The sequence below is a fragment of the Triticum urartu genome, chromosome 3 (genome assembly GCF_003073215.2).
Source record: "Triticum urartu cultivar G1812 chromosome 3, Tu2.1, whole genome shotgun sequence".
NCBI classification, from domain to species: domain Eukaryota; kingdom Viridiplantae; phylum Streptophyta; class Magnoliopsida; order Poales; family Poaceae; genus Triticum; species Triticum urartu.
In genome coordinates, this window is record NC_053024.1 from 209,505,516 (window position 1) to 209,525,323 (window position 19,808).

A 19,808-nucleotide genomic window follows, 5' to 3' on the forward strand; every position below is an offset into this window, starting at 1 on the left:
GGATGCCTTTCGGGTTGAAAAGCGCTGGTTCAACATTTGCCCAAGCGGTCCAAATTGGTTTCGTACCCCAGCTGCATAGAAATATGGAAGCCTACATGGATGATATAGTAGTCAGGCGCCAAGATGAGTCAAAGACGTCCATATGCTTGCAAGCTGTGTTGCTTCTCTAAGTAGGTCCATCTCCAAATCTGCTGAACGCGCCCTCCACTTCTTCAAAGTTTTAAAGAAGGCGGGTCCAACGAAATGGACTCCGGAGGTAGAGGCAGCGTTGCAAGATTTGAAGAAGTACCTCTCATCCATGACAATATTAGTCGCACCTAAACCGCAAGAGACGTTGCTGCTATATGTAATGACAATGAATCAAGTGGTTAGTGCTGCGCTAGTGGCACGGTGAGAATTTGAGGGAGAAGCAGCGGTAGCGGCAGAGCCATCAGATGATGAGCCAGAGCTCTCCCTGGCAGGGCCTGAAACCGACAAGGCAGAACCCCGGCAGAGCCTGGTCCCGACAAGACGGAGTCCGTGCAAGCGGGCAAGTCGAACAGAAGAAGAAGGTGGTGCAGCACCCGGTTTATTTTATCAGTTCCCTCTTGTAGGGGGCTAGATCAAGATATTCTGGCATACAAAAGCTACTTTTTGGCCTTCATATGGCCTCAAGAAAGCTGCATCACTATTTCCAAGCGCATGAAATCACCGTCGTCACCTGCCTCCCTTTGCAACGAATCTTGCACAATCCGGATGCCACTGGGGAGGATTGTGGAGTGGGCATTGGAACTGTCAAGCTTCGACCTTAGATTTGAGAGCACTTCAACGATCAAGAGCCGAGCCCTGGCAGAGTTCATAGAGGAATGTACCCCAACGCCAGACGAAGAAGTTCGAGAGACCGCCCTTCCCAACAAGGAGACGAGTCGTGATTGGATCATGTACATTGACGGGCCTTTCTTGCTGCAAGGTGCTGGTGTCGGCGTGCTGCTCGTCGCACCCACCGGATAGTGCCTCAAGTACGTAGTCCAGATGCACTTTCCCCGGGAAAAATCAACGAACAACACGGCAGAACACGAGGGATTGCTTGCCGGTCTCAGGATCACAACAGACCTCGGAATCACGAAGCTCATCATCAGAGGTGATTCGCAGCTCGTCGTCAAGCAAGTCAACAAGGATTACCAGAGCCTGTTGATGGAGGCTTATGTGGATGAGGTGAGGAAGCTGGAAGAGCATTTTGATGGTGTACAAGCAGAGCATGTTCCCTGAGCGGAGAACAACATTGCCGACGACTTGTCCAAACATGTTGCCCTCAAGTTGCTTGTGGAACCAGGTACCTTTGTGCTTCAATTAACCCAGCCATCCGTTGAGCCATCAGCAGGACAGAACAAGCGAAAGAAGGCGGGCCCCAGCAAGTACTTTCCTGCTGAGCTCCCGAGAGCTACCGGCAAGGACGTTGCCAGGTGCCCCAAGCTTGTCAGGGAGCAGCAACCCCCGGCAAGGCCCCAAGCCCTGACCGTAGGTGTAGCTGCCCCTACGGCCGAAGATGAGCCTTTAGTCCTTGTCGTTGAGCCCCAGGCTCCGACATGGGCGCAGTGCACCATCCGTTTCCTCTAAACATTGGAGCTCCCCAAGGAACGGGAAGAGGCAGAGAAAGTAGCCCACCGGTCCAGCATGTACCATTTTGTGGATGATGCCCTATATAGAAGGAGATCGAACATCGTGAAACTGAAGTGCATTCCTCAGGATGACGGACTAAAGTTGTTGGCAGAGATACTTGGAGGTGTGTGTGGCTCTCACATAGGGTCAAGAGCCCTTGCCGGCAAAGCGTTCCGGCAAGGTTTCTTCTGGCCCACCGCTCTCCAGGATGCGACTGCCCTAGTAACCAAGTGTGAAGCATGCCAGTTCCATTCAAAGAAGCTTCATCAGCCAGCCCAAGCCCTTCAAACAATCCCTCTTTCTTGGCCCTTTTCGGTCTGGGGGCTCAACATACTGGGCCCCTTTCCCCATGCTGTCGAGGGCTTTGAGTACTTGTACGTCGCAATCGACAAGTTCACAAAGTGGCCGAAAGTGGAACCGATGAGAAAGGTAACAGCACAATCAGCCGTCAAGTTCTTCAAGGAACTAGTTTTCCATTTTGGTGTTCCAAATAGAGTCATCACCGACAATGGTACATAGTTCACGAGCTGCACCTTCATGCAGTACATTCAAGACCTCTGCGGCAAGGTTTGTTTTGCTTCTGTTGCTCATCCCAGAAGCAACGACCAGGCTAAGAGGGCGAATGCGGAAGTATTACGAGGCCTCAAGACCAGAACTTTTGATAGGCTGCACAAGTGTGGAAGGCGCTGGATTAATGAGTTACCAACTGTTCTTTGGTCGATCAGAACGACACCAAATCGAGCCACTGCCCAGACACCCTTTGCCCTGGTATACGGGGCAGGAGTAGTTCTCCCCACGGAACTCATATACAAGTCACCTCGAGTGCTCGCTTACGATGAGCTTGAGCAAGAGCAGTTGCGCCAAGATGGTGTGATGGTCCCTGAGGAAGATCGTCTTCAGGCTGTTGTGCGAGCCGCTCGTTACCAGCAAGCCTTGCGCCGCTACCATAGCCGCAAGGTTCACGCCGAAGCCTTGAGGAAGGCGACCTTGTTCTTCGGCGAATCCAATCCGCCAAGAATTCAAACAAGTTGACGCCAAAGTGGGAAGGCCATTATCGGGTAATAGGAGTCACCAGGCCCGGTGCAGTCCGCCTTGAGACCGAGGATGGCATTCCTGTGAGAAATTCCTGGAACTTCGAACATCTTTGCAAATTTTACCCCTAAGTCGTGGTTGCCGAGAGGCCCGACAACCCCGTTTTTTGTACTTAGCCTTGCCTAAATGGCATGTAACCCTATGTACAAAGCCAGGCGTAGACCCTGTGCGCAGTCAGGGAAAGAAACCCTTAGTATGTACAGTTTCCTGTTGATTTCCATGATTATGTGTATACGTATATGCATGCTTATCCAGGGTATTGTACTACCTTTTGATTCCAACAAATATTAACGAACTTCCAAGGGCCCATGCTCTTGCCCTCTCTTCCTTCTAGCCACGGCAAGGACGCTCGATCCCACCAAGGACCCGGCTCCGGCAAGAAGTTGGGAAGACCGCCCGGCACGGCAATCCCCGTCAAACCAAACAGATATGGTTTACCTCTTACCCATCCATGTTCATAACCTGTAACTTGTGCATTAGAAAACCTTGCTACTCTCTTTTGAAAAACTCAGGTGCTCCCATTCTCGGCCCGAATGCTGCTTCGGTCGGTGTGGTCGTAGTAGCCCTTGCTAAAAGGAGATGGATGGGGGGCTGGACCTTTATCTGTAACCCGGCAGATGTGATTCTCCGGCAGGCACAGAGGGCACCGGCAGGACAACTTGCCGGGAGAACTCGTTTATTGGCGTTAAAGAGGCATTTTGCCTCTGCATGAGCGTATCTGTGCACGGGTTCCCGGCAAGGCTAGTCTTTTTCATTAACATGCTGATAGAAGTACGGATGTTGCGGAACATAAGCATGGGCTCTAGAGATTACATTACTTAGAAATTAAAATTCGGGAAATGCCTACGAGTTTAGAAGAAAGATAAATGCCCCGTGATCCCCGTTCTTGCCCCTTTCCTCCCAGGTGCAGCAGGTGAAGGCAAAGAAGGGGCGACGGGGAACACGCCGATGGAGAGCATGGCGGGGATGACCCTCTGTAACATCCCAAATTTTCAATTTGGAATGTTATACACTAGATCATCATTGCATATCATATTTATTGCATTTTGGTTGATCCTAGAAATTTTTCGCAACTCAAGGACCCTCGAAGAGAGTTGGGGATTTCGTTATTTTCATATTTGAGTTGTCTCAAATTGTGAGAATAGGATCTTTTGATTTAATTTATTTTATCTTCTGTTATTTCTGTTACAAAAATATGAGAGAGGGAATAAAATGACTTTCCCAAAATAAAGAAATATTGAGGATTTAATAAAAAAATCAAACAAGATTTTATTTGGTTTTATTTGCTATTTTATTTGAATTTAGGAAAAATGCACGTTTTTCAAAATTACATTTAGGCCCCAAATAAATGTTCATCCTGTGAGGCTTGATTTTAGAAGCCGGGGAAATTTTATTTCGGGATTTTTGGAGTCCGTTTAGTAGTCCTTTTGTTTTTTTCTAAGCGTAACTATTTATAAAAAAACACAACCGACCTACGGGCCATGTCCGACCCGGACACTAGGCTCGTCCGGCTTTATAAGCCGGGGAGGCCCAGCCGGAACCCTCCCCCAAACCCTAGCCGCGCCCGCGCCGCCCTAGCCCCGCGCCGCCGCCGCCTTTGCCGCGCCGCCGCTGCCTAGCGCCGCCCCGCGCCGCCGCCCTGCAGCGCCCCGCGCCGCCGACCGCCGCCGCCGCCGCTGGAGCACCGCCGCCACCGCCGGATTAGTCACCGGAGTTGCCGGAGGTAGTTTTTTTTAGTCGCCGGTTTTTCCTGAAAAACCGTTCGATTTCCTGACGGTTTTGTTTTTTAGTTTCAGTTTTTTTAAATAGATCGGTTTTCCGGTTTATTTAAATAGCGAGCATTCGTCCATTCGTTCATTTTAACGAACGTTCGTCATTTTTCTTTTTCTCGGATTAAATCCGTGATTTTTCTGATCGCGATTTCTGATCCGATTTTCGTTTTAGTCTAACTTTTCGCTCGTTTATCGGAATCAGGCGATTCAAGCGCCTGGAGTTTTGTCTCGAAACCCTCTTTCCGATTAACCAACTCAAACAAGTTTTTGCCACTATAAAAATTGCCTTAGATCCAGAATAGTAAATGAAGCCTGTTTCTTTTGCCGTTTGTCCTTCGTTGCTTCGTTCGATTTGATTCTTTTTGCCAACCAGAGTTCTTAAGTTGAACCTTCTGGTTAGATCTCTTATTTGAGTTTACCTGTGCATTAGTTGAGTGCTTATTGTATGCTTGTTTGTTTGCGATAGAGTACCCAGAGTGCGCCGCTTGTTACTTCGAATCGCTAGGTTTCCCGGATCATCAGCAAGGCAAGTAACACTTTGATCATACCTCCTACTACCCAGTTTTATTGCATTAGATCAATCCTTACACATTGCATGATTAGGATCTAATTAAATTATGGGTTTGGGAAGTAGTTGAGGTAGTACCTATTACCTGTTTATTATCAAACCTTTGGGAGTTACTTCTATGTTTGCTTATATTGCCATGCTATGCTAGTAGACGTGGATTGGGTGAGTGTATCCATGACAGATGTGAGACTGTTAATTAATGGTTTATTTAAGGTGGAAACTTAAACACACATCTGGGTGGATTGAGGTACCTGGGTATTCCAGGATTGCCTGTTTTTCTTTATGACCGCCACCCAGGCTGAAAGGGATCATGAGATTATTCATGCTAGAAACTTCCGTGTGCAGCCATAAGCTATTATGGGCTCTAGCATAGTTGACTAAGTCATGTGAACTCTTACAGTGGTAGACTAGCAGATGTAGGGGATGTAGGTGGTACAGTCTACCCATCGTAAGGTGCTAGCACTTCTGAAAGACTATGTCTCGGTCATCCGTTTCTCAAACACCGTGTAGTGCGAGAAACCAAACGGAGGCGATCGAGTCTTGTGGGGAAAAGTGCGCAAACCTCTGCAGAGTGTATAAACTAATCATGGTTAGCCGTGTCCCTAGTTATGGACATCTTGAGTATCTAGTACCTGGATTATCATGTGAATCTCAACATGTTACTATAAAATTTAATTTTGATGGGTTTGTTTAATGATGATGCTTAATTGGGATTGAGAATGTTGTCAACCGTTCTCAATGTTTAACAACCACCATGATAGTTAAATAAATTTATTGCTTTGCAGTAGGAAAAAATTGGCTTTACGCAAAACTGTAACCATAGATCTTTCCACCAGCCAAATATACATATAGAATAGCTGTTTCTTTCCGTTACTCTCTATGTGTTATTTTGCCAGCATATTCCATGTGCTGACCCATTTCGGGCTGCAACATTAAAGTTGCAGACTTTTCAGACGATGATTAAGGTGTTTTAGGTCGTGGTTCTATACTGAGTGATGCCGTTGGAGTTGATGGACTCACTTATCTTCCAAGCCTTCCGCTGTTATCGTTATTAGATGGCCTTAAGCCATATTTATTGTAATAAGTTCTCTTTTGGAGACACTCGATGTAATAAGTGTGTGATTGCTACTCTGTTATAAATCCTTCAAGTACTGTGTGGTGTCAGCATTACTGATCCAGGGATGACACCGGAGCACAGAGATTGGACTGTTTGAGGTCTGGTCGCGACAAGATGGTATCAGAGCACACGCTGACTGTAGGACACGACCACTAAGCTAAAGACCTAGATCACTACTCACTCTCTTCTCTTTCTGACTCCTCATCTTTTCTACTCTTTTAGGATGGAGGATGCAAGGAACAAGTTCTCGCAACCAGATGAAGATACACCCTTTGGATGTCACTTGAAGGAAGTCACTAGATATCTGAACATAGGAGTACCAAGCTTCACCGGCACCTACAACGCCACTTTACCTGAAGAAGAGCGCTGGATGATTCAAGTTCAAGTTCCAGGAAGGACGTTCATGCCAGTCACTGAGCCCATAGAGTTTTCTTTTGATGCACCAACTTGGAGTCTAGGAAAGAGCATGGCAGCTCACATCGCCATGGGACGCATTGGAGAAGTCTACCGCAATGATCTCAATGATACTATCTACCAGATTTGTGGGCGCTGAGATGAGCACTGGGAGATGATCAGTACCAGGAAGGATAGATCAATTGCAGCTTTTATCCAGGAGTTAAACCAGCATATTCGATGACAGGAGAACCAGATGTGCGCCGACATGATAGAGCTGAAGAAGGCTAAGACTAGAATCAAGGAACTGGAGGAAGAACTCAAGGCTACACATGAAGATTATGAAGAGGAAATTGAAGTATTGGTGGAGAAGAATGACGACCTGATCAAGAAGATTGGAATATTTATGGGAGACCCTACGCCAGTAGATGAAGACGAAGAACCCCAGGAGATTAGCCCGGAAAACTACATCATCATCGACGGCACCGACTCGGAAGCAGATAGTAGCGATGATGACTATATTGATGAAGCTGGAGCAGATATCATGGAGTCTGCAACTGAACAATATTTCTAGTAGACCATCCCAACAGTAGTAGTAGTCCACCATGTAAATATAGTAGTCCGAGCACTTTTGCGATAGTTAGATCGATTGTATGTCCTTGTTTGATTGAATGAAGTGAATTGTTTGCTTTTGCCTCATGTGCATATGGGTAGTGTTTTCTCTCTAGACCCCTCTCTATTCTTAAATCTCACCTTTTCTAAACCCTCAGATGCCTCTGAGACGTGACCCCGGATTTACCTTCCCACCGGAGCTCACTCAGTTGATCCAGCAGCAGAACACATTGATGCAGTTGCTAGTCCAGAATCAGAATCAAGGGAACAACAACAACAACAACCCACCGCCACCACCACCACCCGTTGATCACTTAGCCCGTTTTCTTAGGCTAAATCCGCCGGTGTTTTCCAATAGCATCGAGCCGATAGTAGCAGATAATTGGCTCCGCAAGACAACTAGAGAGTTGACCATAGCAGGATGCACGGATGCGGAGAAGGTGAAGTTTGCTGCACATCAGCTTGAAGGACCTACAGCATCATGGTGGGAGAATTTCACAGCCACTTTCCCTGTCGATACTGTCACATGGGACCAGTTCCAGCAGGCTTTTCGAACTGCCCATGTTTCAGCAGGAGCTATGGCCATGAAGAAGCGAGAGTTTCGCAACTTGCGCCAAGGAGGACGGACAGTTGGCCAATATGTGGAGGACTTTAGTAAATTAGCATGTTATGCCCCAGATGACGTTGCTACGGATGCAGCAAAGCAGGAGAAGTTTCTGGAAGGACTGAATGATGAGTTGAGCATGCAGTTGATGGTAGCAACCTTCAACAACTACCAGGAGTTGGTAGATCGTGCTCTTATGATTGAAGGGAAGCAGCAGCAAATTGAAAATCGCAAGAAGAAGTATGGACAAGGAAAGTACAATTCAGGAGCTCAGCAGAAGCCATATTTTACCCCTAGACCGGGAGGACATTTCCAGCATACCCATGGAGGAGGAAGCTCGCACAATCACAATGGCCCCAAGACTGGTAATGGGAATGGAGGAAGCAACAGCCAGAACCGCACCAACCCATCAACCCCAGCCAAGAAAGACCTGAGCCAAGTCAGTTGCTTTAAGTGCCAGAAGACCGGACATTATGCCAATGAATGTCCTGAATCACAGAATGGAAATGGCAATGGAAGCTCTGGGAAAAAGCCGAACCCTTTCAACAGGGGACAAGTGAACCACATTAACATGGAGGAGGTTGAAGAGCAGCCGGATGCAGTAATCTATAAGTTTTTGGTTAAGTCATTTACTGCACTCGTTCTTTTTGATACTGGTGCATCGCATTCATACATATCAAGGGGATTTGTGGATAAGTATAAACTGCCAACCCAAGACCTTAGGTCACCCATGTTAGTAACCTCGCCTGGAGCAGAATATATGGCTAGCCTATGGTGTGATCGGTTACCATTAAGGATTGGTAACTATGTATTTCCATCAGACCTAATAGTGTTGGAATCTCAAGGATTGGATGTTATATTAGGCATGGATTGGTTAACAAAGTATGAAGGGAATATTGGATGTGCCAGTAAGTCAATTTTGCTTACCACCCCAGAAGGGAGAAGGATCAAGTATGTATCCCCACATGTGCCAAAGAGGACTCAAGTAAATTGTTTAACAGGAGTTGTGCAGGAGGAAGTACCAGTAGTAAAGGATTTCCCCGAAGTATTTCCAGAAGAGTTGCTAGGCATGCCACCGGATATATATATTGAGTTTTTGATTGAGCTTTTGCCAGGCACAGGGCCAATATCAAAGAGACCATATAGGATGCCTGCAAAGGATTTGGTGGAAATTAAGAAGCAAATTAAGGAGTTACTGGATAAAGGATATATTCGCCCAAGTTCTTCACCTTGGGGATCGCCAGTACTTCTAGTTGAAAAGAAGGATGGATCGTTAAGGATGGTTGTCGATTATCAAGGATTGAATGAAGTAACCATCAAGAACAAGTACCCACTACCGATGATCAATGATCTGTTTGATCGATTGCAAGGAGCTAAGATATTTTCCAAGATCGATCTGCGATCAGGATACCACCAGTTGAAGATTCGAGAACAGGATATACCCAAGATGGCTTTTACCACCAGGTATGGGCTGTACAAGTATACTGTTATGTCATTTGGTCTGACTAACGCACCTGCATATTTTATGAACATGATGAACAAAGTGTTTATGGAGTTCTTGGATAAGTTCGTCGTAGTGTTCATTGATGATATCCTGGTTTACTCGAAGAATGAAGAGGAGCATAAGGAGCATTTGTGTTTGGTTCTTGGAAAGCTCAGAGAACATCAGTTATATGCCAAGTTTAGCAAATGTGAGTTTTGGTTGAAAGAAGTTGGATTTCTTGGACACGTTATATTCGGAGAAGGTATAGCAGTAGATCCCACTAAAAGTTGATACCGTGGCTAAGTGGGAAGCACCAACCAAAGTTGGAGAGATCCGGAGTTTTCTTGGACTCACAGGATACTACCGGAGGTTTATTGAGAATTTCTCAAAGATTGCGAAGCCTATGACGGAGTTGTTGAAGGAGGATACCAAGTTCATATGGACGGAGGAATGTGAGGCTAGTTTTCAGGAGTTGAAGAAACGTTTGGTTACCTCACCAGTGTTGATTTTACCGGATCAGACCAAGGATTATGAGGTGTATTGTGACGCTTCACGTCGAGGACTTGGAGCCGTGCTTATCTAGGAAGGGAGAGTTGTTTCATATGCCTCACAACGGCTTAAGCCTCATGAGTTGAACTATGCTACGCATGATTTGGAGTTAGCAGCCGTAGTGCATGCACTGAAGACTTGGAGACATTTTCTGATTGGAAACCATTGCGAGGTGTACACGGATCATAAGAGTTTGAAGTATATTTTCACACAGAAGGAGTTGAATCTCACACAAAGGAGATGGTTGGAGCTCATCAAGGATTATGATATGAGATTGCATTATCACCCTGGAAAGGCTAATGTAGTAGCCCACGCATTGAGCCGTAAGAGCCACGTCAACACCTTAATGACGGGAGATTTACCAAGGGACTTAGACGAAAATCTCCGAGAGCTATGTTTGGAAATAGTCCCGAGAGGCTATGTAGCAGCATTGGAGATTCAGTCTACGTTGATGGATAAAATCAGAGAAGCCCAAAAGACTGATAAGGAGATTGCCGAGATAAAGGAGAAAATGAGCAAGGGAAAAGCTAAAGGATTTCGTGAGGATGAGCACGATACCTTATGGTTTGAAGACCGTGTTTATGTGCCAAACGATTCAGAGATTAGGAAGCTAATTCTGCAAGAGGCCCATGATTCACCATACTCGATTCACCCAGGAAATACCAAGATGTATTTGGATTTGAAGGATATTTTCTGGTGGACCAGAATGAAGAAGGACATTGTGGAGTATGTAGCAGTTTGTGATGTATGTTAGAGAGTGAAGGCAGAGCATCAGAAGCCAGCAGGATTGCTACAACCATTGTCGATACCCGAATGGAAGTGGGATAAGCTAGGCATGGATTTTATTACAGGATTGCCCAGAACCCATTCAGGCTATGACTCGATATGGGTTGTAGTCGATCGTTTGACAAAGGTAGCTCATTTCATTCCAGTGAAGACTACCTATACCAGTGCAAAGTTGGCAAAGATATACATGACCAGGATCGTATGTCTGCATGGAGTTCCAAGGAGCATTGTATCAGATAGAGGAACCCAGTTTACCTCAAAGTTCTGGAATCGATTGCATGAAACTTTGGGTACCAGGCTAGAGTTTAGCACAGCTTTCCACCTGCAGACAGATGGACAGACTGAGAGAGTCAATCTGATTTTGGAGGATATGCTAAGAGCTTGTGCGCTAGATTATGGATCTAGTTGGGACGAGAATTTGCCATACGCATAGTTCTCTTATAACAACAGTTATCAATCCAGTTTGAAGATGGCCCCTTTCGAAGCCTTGTACGGAAGGAGGTGCAGGACCCCATTGTCGTGGGATGAAGTTAGAGATCGCTAGTTGTTTGGACCGAATCTGATTAAGGAGTCTGAACAGAAAGTAAAGTTGATTCGCGATAGGCTCAAGGTAGCTCAATCCAAGCAGAAGAGTTATGCAGATTCTAAACGCAAGGAGACAGTTTATGAAGTCGGAGACCGAGTTTATCTTTGAGTATCACCACTTCGAGGAGTTAAGCGCTTTGGAGTTAAGGGAAAACTAGCGCCACGTTTTGTAGGCCCATACAAAGTTTTGGAGCGTATGGGAGAAGTAGCCTACAAGTTGGAATTGCCCAAAGGATTGTCGGGAGTTCACGACGTGTCTCATGTATCCCAGTTGAAGAAGTGCCACGCAGAGATGGCTGACATACCGCTGAGAGATACGGTACCACTGGAAGCAATTCAGTTGGACAGTGATTTGACCTATGTGGAGAAACCAGTTAAGATTCTAGAGTATGCCAGTCGGGTCACCCGCAGCAAGGTTATCAAATTTTGCAAGTTTCAATGGAGCCACCACACGGAGGATGAATCCACCTGGGAATGAGAGGAAGATTTGCTGAAGGACCACCCTCACCTATTTTCTAGCCAACCCAAATCTCGAGGGCGAGATTCATCTTAAGGAGGGTAGGTTTGTAACATCCCAAATTTTCAATTTGGAATGTTATACACTAGATCATCATTGCATATCATATTTATTTCATTTTGGTTGATCCTAGAAATTTTTCGCAACTCAAGGACCCTCGGAGAGAGTTGGGGATTTCGTTATTTTCATATTTGAGTTGTCTCAAATTGTGAGAATAGGATCTTTTGATTTTATTTATTTTATCTTCAATTATTTCTGTTACAAAAATATGAGAGAGGGAATAAAATGACTTTCCCAAAATAAAGAAATATTGAGGATTTAATAAAAGAATCAAACAAGATTTTATTTGGTTTTATTTGCTATTTTATTTGAATTTAGGAAAAAATGCGCGTTTTTCAAAATTGCATTTAGGCCCGAAATAAATGTTCATCCTGTGCGGCTTGATTTTATAAGCCAGGGAAAATTTATTTCAGGATTTTTGGAGTCCGTTTAGTAGTCCTTTTGTTTTTTTATGAGCGTAACTATTTATAAAAAAACGCAACCGACCTACGGGTCGTGTCCGACCCAGACACTAGGCCCGTCCGGCTTTATAAGCCGGGGTGGCCCAGCCGGAACCCCCCCACCCCCCAAACCCTAGCCGCGCCCGTGCCGCCCTAGCCCCGCGCCGCCGCCGCCTAGCGCCGCCCCGTGCCGCCGCCGACCGCCGCCCCGCGCCGCCGCCGGATTAGTCGCCGGAGTTGCCGGAGGTAGTTTTTTTTAGTCACCGGTTTTTCCCAAAAAAATTGTTTGGTTTTCCGACGGTTTTGTTCGTTTTTTTAAATAGCGAGCGTTCGTTCGTTCGTTCGTTCGTTTTAATGAACGTTTGTCGTTTTTCTTTTTCTCGGATTAAATCCGCGATTTTTCTGACCGCGATTTCTGATCCGATTTTCGTTTTAGTCTAACTTTTCGCTCGTTTATCGGAATCAGACGATTCAAGCGCCTGGAGCTTCGTCTCGAAACCCTCTTTCCGATTAACCAACTCAAACAAGCTTTTGCCACTGTAAAAATTGCCTTATATCCAGAATAGTAAACGAAGCCTGTTTCTTTTGCCGTTCGTCCTTCGTTGCTTCGTTCGATTTGATTCTTTTTGCCAACCGGAGTTCTTAAGTTGAATCTTCTGGTTAGATCTCTTATTTGAGTTTACATGTGCATTAGTTGAGTACTTATTGTATGCTTGTTTGTTTGCGATAGAGTACCCGGAGTGCGCCGCTTGTTACTTCGAATCGCTAGGTTTCCCGGATCATCAGCAAGGCAAGTAACACTTTGATCATACCTCCTACTACCCAGTTTTATTGCATTAGATCAATCCTTACACATTGCATGATTTGGATCTAATTAAATTGTGGGTTTGGGAAGTAGTTGAGGTAGTACCTATTACCTGTTTATTATCAAACCTTTGGGAGTTACTTCTACGTTTGCTTATATTGCCATGCTATGCTAGTAGACGTGGATTGGGTGAGTGTATCCATGACAGATGTGAGACTGTTAATTAATGGTTTATTTAAGGTGGCAACTTAAACACACATCTAGTTGGATTGAGGTACCTGGGTATTCCAGGATTGCCTGTTTTTCTTTATGGACCGCCACCCAGGCTCAAAGGGATCATGAGATTATTCATGCTAGAAACTTCCGTGTGCAGCCACAAGCTATTATGGGCTCTAGCATAGTTGACTAAGTCGTGCGAACTCTTACAGTGGTAGACTAGCAGATGTAGGGGATGTAGGTGGTACGGTCTACCCATCGTAAGGTGCTAGCGCTTCTGAAAGACTATGTCTCGGTCATCCGTTTCTCAAACACCGTGTAGTGCGAGAAACCAAACGGAGGCGATCGAGTCTTGTGGGGAAAAGTGTGCAAACCTCTGCAGAGTGTATAAACTAATCATGGTTCACCGTGTCCCGGGTTATGGACATCTTGAGTATCTAGTACCTGGATTATCATGTGAATCTCAACATGTTACTATAAAATTTAATTTTGATGGGCTTGTTTAATGATGATGCTTAATTAGGATTGAAAATGCTGTCAACCATTCTCAATGTTTAACAACCACCATGATAGTTAAATAAATTTATTCCTTTGCAGTAGGAAAAAAATGGCTTTACGCAAAACTGTAACCATAGAGCTTTCCACCAGCCAAATATGCATATAGAATAGCTGTTTCTTTTCATTACTCTCTATGTGTTATTTTGCCAGCATATTCCATGTGCTGACCTGTTTCGGGCTGCAACGTGAACGTTGCAGACTTTTCAGACGACGATTAAGGTGTTTTAGGTCGTGGTTCTATACTCAGTGATGCCGTTGGAGTTGATGGACTCACTTATCTTCCAAGCCTTCCGCTGTTATCGTTATTAGATGGCCTTAAGCCATATTTATTGTAATAAGTTCTCTTTTGGAGACACTCGATGTAATAAGTGTGTGATTGCTACTCTGTTATAAATCCTTCAAGTACTATGTGGTGTCAACATTACTAATCCAGGGATGACACTGGAGCACAGAGATTGGACCGTTTGAGGTCTGGTCGCTACACCCTCGGCAGGGCGTGTGGCCGAGGGAGGAGGGCGACGTAGATGACAGAGTTGTCGCCGATGGTCAGCAGAGTCGGAATCAGTGTCCTCCCGCTTGATACCCTCGTCATCGCTGTCACTGTCCTCCTCGTCACTCTCGCCCGAGGAGGAGGTTTCTTTGTCAGTGGAGCTCTCCGCGCAACACCTTCGGCGAGTTCCCAAGTGCCCGAAGACCTTGGCGGAGAGCAGGTCATTCTCCATCAATTTGAAGTGGAGGACGAGCCCCTCCGATAGGTTATGAGTGCGGGCAAAGGTTTTCCACCCATGGCGGAGATACATGACATAAGGGGCGGGGAAGTCGACGTCGACCCGCATGCTGCCATTCCCGCAACCCCTCATATGCAGCTTCAAAGCCTGCGACGGGTCAAGCTCCATTACCCGAGCGAACGGGGTGGGGAGGTGGAGGTTACCGCACACCGGCTTGTACATCCTGATGAAGAACTCGCAGGGCTGTTCTCCGGCATGGCCCTCCATTGGGGGAGGGGCCGCTGGCAGAAGCACGACAAGTGCGCCGCCCTGTCCTCCTCTCCGCCGAGCACCACGGCGGCCCCGACCTCGCCCCCTACCTCCTCCTCCTCTCACAGCAGGCTCTGCTGCCATGAGCTCTGGAGGAGGGGGGACACGCTGTTGAGTAGAAGCTCCCGTCGCCGCTACTGGAGCACCGGCGCGCCCTCTCACCATGGCGAAGGGAAGAAAGAGACCAGGCGAGGAGGAGACGAATGCAGAAGGACGCTGTCGAGCAGAAGCTCTTTATAGTGGGGTGGGGCATGAGCTCGCCCCCAACCTGAGGGCGGCCGCCCCAATCGACCAATCCGGCCGCCAGGGGCGCGATGAATTAGGACCGACCCGCTGGTCCAATCAGCGCCGCCCGACCTCCCGCCTCGGCATTAAAGCCCGTGCCCTCCGTGTCCACCACCTACCCTTCCGGAGGCATGGGGACACGTGGCAGGCGAGCCAGGATTCAGGAGGCAAGTGGAACGGCCGTTTCCTGCCCCGTGATCTTGGGACGCGGGCGCCATGATGGCCACGACCTGAGTCCACTTAGTAAATGAGCCGCTCCCCTGTGGCTTCCTCTTTTTTATGGGGAAAATGCGGACTGTCTCTTTACTATTCACCGCAAGGTGACGCAAGCGTGTGCGAATGTTCCACGCATAATCCCCACGTCACACACTCAATGCGGGTTGTGTGGAAGTGCAACTGGCGAAGGAGTTACCGAAGTTAAAACTCTGCCACGCATGCCCGCGCACCGTTCTGGGCCTAGCCCAACAATGCTTTGCGCTTATGTGTGGCCCGGTCCTGGGGGATCCTGTCGCTGTACAAAAGTAGGGGCCTTTCTGTACCCCTTTACTTGTGCACGGGCAACCGTAGCCACACCTGCGGCCATGCTTGGCGGGGCAGAGGAAGGAAAGATACAAGACTGCCAAGGCAGTACTCAAGCCAGAGGCGCGAAGAGCAAAAGGACAAGGTAGACTTTCCCCGGCAAGGACCTTGCCAGGGCAGCCTACATAGCCCCGGTAAGAGCCTTGCCGGGGCGACTTGCCCAATACCAGCAAGGCCGCCGCCCTTGAGCCTGAGAGTTTTTGACACCATTGACAACATCAAGACCAAGGCTCGGGGGCGCCTGCGTGGTGGCATGCAGATCTTTATGAGGAACAAAGGCCTGCAAGCCTAGATGAGAACCAAAAGACAATGGCCCCAGCAAGATCCTTGCCGGGGAAAGATGAAGACCCTTGCCGGGGGCATCTGCGGGGTGGAGGCCAGGACCGTACTCGCCAGAGTTTCACTGCCCCGCGCCCGTTCTAACATGGCGGCTGATGACCCACAAGTGTAGGGGATCTATCGTATCCTTTTCGATAAGTAAGAGTGTCGAACCCAACGAGGAGCAGAAGGAAATGATAAGAAGTTTTTAGTAAGGTATTCTCTGCAAGCGCTGAAATTATCGGTAACAGATAGTTTTGTGATAAGGTAATTTGTAACGAGTAACAAGTAATAAAAGTAAATAAGGTGCAGCAAGATGGCCCAATCCTTTTTGTAGAAAAGGACAAGCCTGGACAAACACTTATATAAAGGAAAATTCTCCCAAGGACACATGGGAATTATCGTCAACCTAGTTTTCATCACGTTCATATGATTCGCGTTCGGTACTTTGATAATTTGATATGTGGGTGGACCGGTGCTTGGGTACTTCCCTTCCTTGGACAAGCATCCCACTTATGATTAAACCCTATTGCAAGCATCCGCAACTACAATAGAAGTATTAAGGTAAACCTAACCATAGCATGAAACCTATGGATCCAAATCAACCCGAAGCAACTCATAAACTAGGGTTTAAGCTTCTGTCACTCTAGCAACCCATCATCTACTTATTACTACCCAATGCCTTCCCCTAGGCCCAAACAATGGTGAACTGTCATGTAGTCGAAGTTCACATGACACCACTAGAGGAGAGACAACATACATCTCATCAAAATATCAAACGAATACCAAATTGACATGACTACTTATAGCAAGACTTCTCCCATGTCCTTAGGAACAAATGTAACTACTCACAAATCATATTCATGTTCATAATCAGAGGGGTATTAATGTGCATAAAGGATATGAACATATGATCTTCCACCGAATAAACCAACTAGCATCAACTACAAGGAGTAATCAACACTACTAGCAACCCACAGGTACCAATCTGAGGCTTTGGGAGAAAGATTGGATACCAGAGATGAACTAGGTTTTGAGATGAGATGGTGTTGGTGAAGATGTTGATGGAGATTGACCCCCTCCCGATGAGAGGATCGATGGTGATGACGATGGTGATGATTTCCCCCTCCCGGAGGGAAGTTTCCCTGGCAGAACAGCTCCGCCGGAGCCCTAGATTGGTTCCGCCAAGGTTCCGCCTCGTGGCAGCGGAGTTTCATCCTGTGAGCTAGCTTATGATTTTTTCCTCCACGAAAGACCTTATATAGCAGAAGATGGGCATCAGAGGGCTGCCAGAGGGCCCACAAGGCAGGGGGCGCGCCCCCACCCTCGTGGATGGTGGGTGGTCCCCCTCTGGTACTTCTTTCGCCCAATATGTTTTATATATTCTGAAACATGCTCCCGTCATGTTTCGGGACTTTTGGAGCTGTGCAGAATAGGTCTCTAATATTTGCTCCTTTTCCAGCCCAGAATTCCAGCTGCTGGCATTCTCCCTCTTCATGTAAACCTTGTAAAATAAGCGAGAAAAGGCATAAGTATTGTGACATAATGTGCAATGACAGCCCATAATGCAATAAATATCGATATAAAAGCATCATGCAAAATGGACGTATCAACTCCCCCAAGCTTAGACCTCGCTTGTCCTCAAGCGAAAGCTAATATCGAAAAACATGTCCACATGTTTAGAGATAGAGGTGTCGATAAAATAAAATACGAACATGAGGGCATCATGATCATTATTATAACAGCAACATATATGTATATATATTGTTATATGATCTCTTATGCTAAAGTAACAATTCTCACAGTTTCCAGTATGAATCATAAACTTCATTGAAATCTAACAAACTATAATCTCAGTCATTGAAGCAATTGCAATTTATCATAACATCGGAAAGAGTCAATATAAGAGCTTTTCAGCAAGTCCACATACTCAACTATCATTTAGTCTTTCACAATTTCTAACACTCGCGCAATATTTATGGGTATGAAATTTTAATCGAACACAGAGAAAGATAGGGGCTTATAGTTTTGCCTCCCAACCTTTTACCTCAAGGGTAACGTCAACAATAATGCTTTATGAAAACCCACATCCAATTATATATATATATATATATATATCAGGATCTTTCCAACACATAGTGCTTGCCAAAGGATAAAGTGTAAAAAAGGAAAGGTGAAGATCACCATGACTTCTGTATAAGGTGTAAGACAAAAATAAAAGATAGGCCCTTCGCAGAGGGAAGCAGAGGTTGGCATGTGCTTTTATGGTTGGATGCACAAAATCTTAATGCGAAAGAATGTCACTTTATATTGCCACTTGTGATATGGACCTTTATTATGCAGTCCGTCGCTTTTATTTCTCCCATATCACAAGATTGTACAAAGCTTATTTTCTCCACACTAATAAGTCATACATATTTAGAGAGCAATTTTTATTGCTTGCAACGATGACAACTTACTTGAAGGATCTTACTCAATCCATAGGTAGGTATGGTGGACTCTCATGGCAAAACTAGGTTTAAGGATATTTTGAAGCACAAGTAGTATCTCTACTTGGTGCAAAGAATTTGGCTAGCATGAGAGGGAAAGGCAAGCTCAACATGTTGGATGATCCATGACAATATAATTTATTTCAGATGTAAGAAAACATAACCCACTACATTGTCTTCCTTGTCCAACATCAACTCTTTAGCATGTCATATTTTAATGAGTGCTCACAATCATAAAAGATGTCCAAGATAGTATATTTATATGTGAAAACCTCTCTTTCTTTATTACTTCCTATTAATTGCAACAATGACCAAAACTATTCTTGTCGACTTTCAACAACTTTTATTCATCATACTCTTTATATGTGAAGTCATTACTCTCCATAAGATCCATATGATCTCTTTAGTTGTTTTTATTCTTTCTCTTTTATTTTATTCCCTCAAGATCATAGCAAGATAATCAAGCCCTTGACTCAACACTAATCTTTATTATATATAACTCACAGACTCGATTACATAGAAGGATCATAAAGCAAAACTCAAAACTAGATCATACTAAAACTTTATTCTACTAGATCAAGATATTACCAAAAGGATCGAACTAAGAAAAATGGTAAAGATAAAAGTGTGATGATACGATATCGGGGCACTCCCCCAAGCTTGGCAGTTGCCAAGGGGAGTGCCCATACCCATGTGTTTATGTCTCCTTCCTCGGAGGTGGTGATGATGGAGTTGTTGATGATGTAGGCTTGTCATCCATCTTCCAAGGCATAGGCTCACCATCATAGAATGATGATCGAGTCTCCGAGATCCTCAAATCTGCAGCAAACTCATCCTCTTGAATCTATATTCATACTCACAGTTTTGGTTTTGCAGGTCATAGATCTGGGCTTGGAGGCGCTCAATTTTCTCATGAAGCTTGAAGATGGCCTCCCCAATGTTCTTGTCATCCAGCTTGTGGTTGTTGGTGAACTCTGTGATCATTATGTGATTGGAGTCGAGTCCATGCTCCACCATCTCCTGGCACTCGAAAACTTGTTGCTCCATTGCTTTGAGTCTTGTATCCATGCTTCCGGTCCTCCTTGGTCCCTCAACATCGTGGATGTGCAGCAACCCCTCATGCATCTCAATGGTTTGAGGGTGTTGCAGGACCTCCGCAAGGTAGGGGTTGGTGACCTTCTCAAAGAACTTGTCCTTGGGGGCACTTGAAGACGCCATGCCGATCTAGATCTGTCAGAAAAATAGCTCGAAACAAAGAAAGAGGACATTTGCATGATATGGTGGTCAAAACCTTCGGGAGATTAT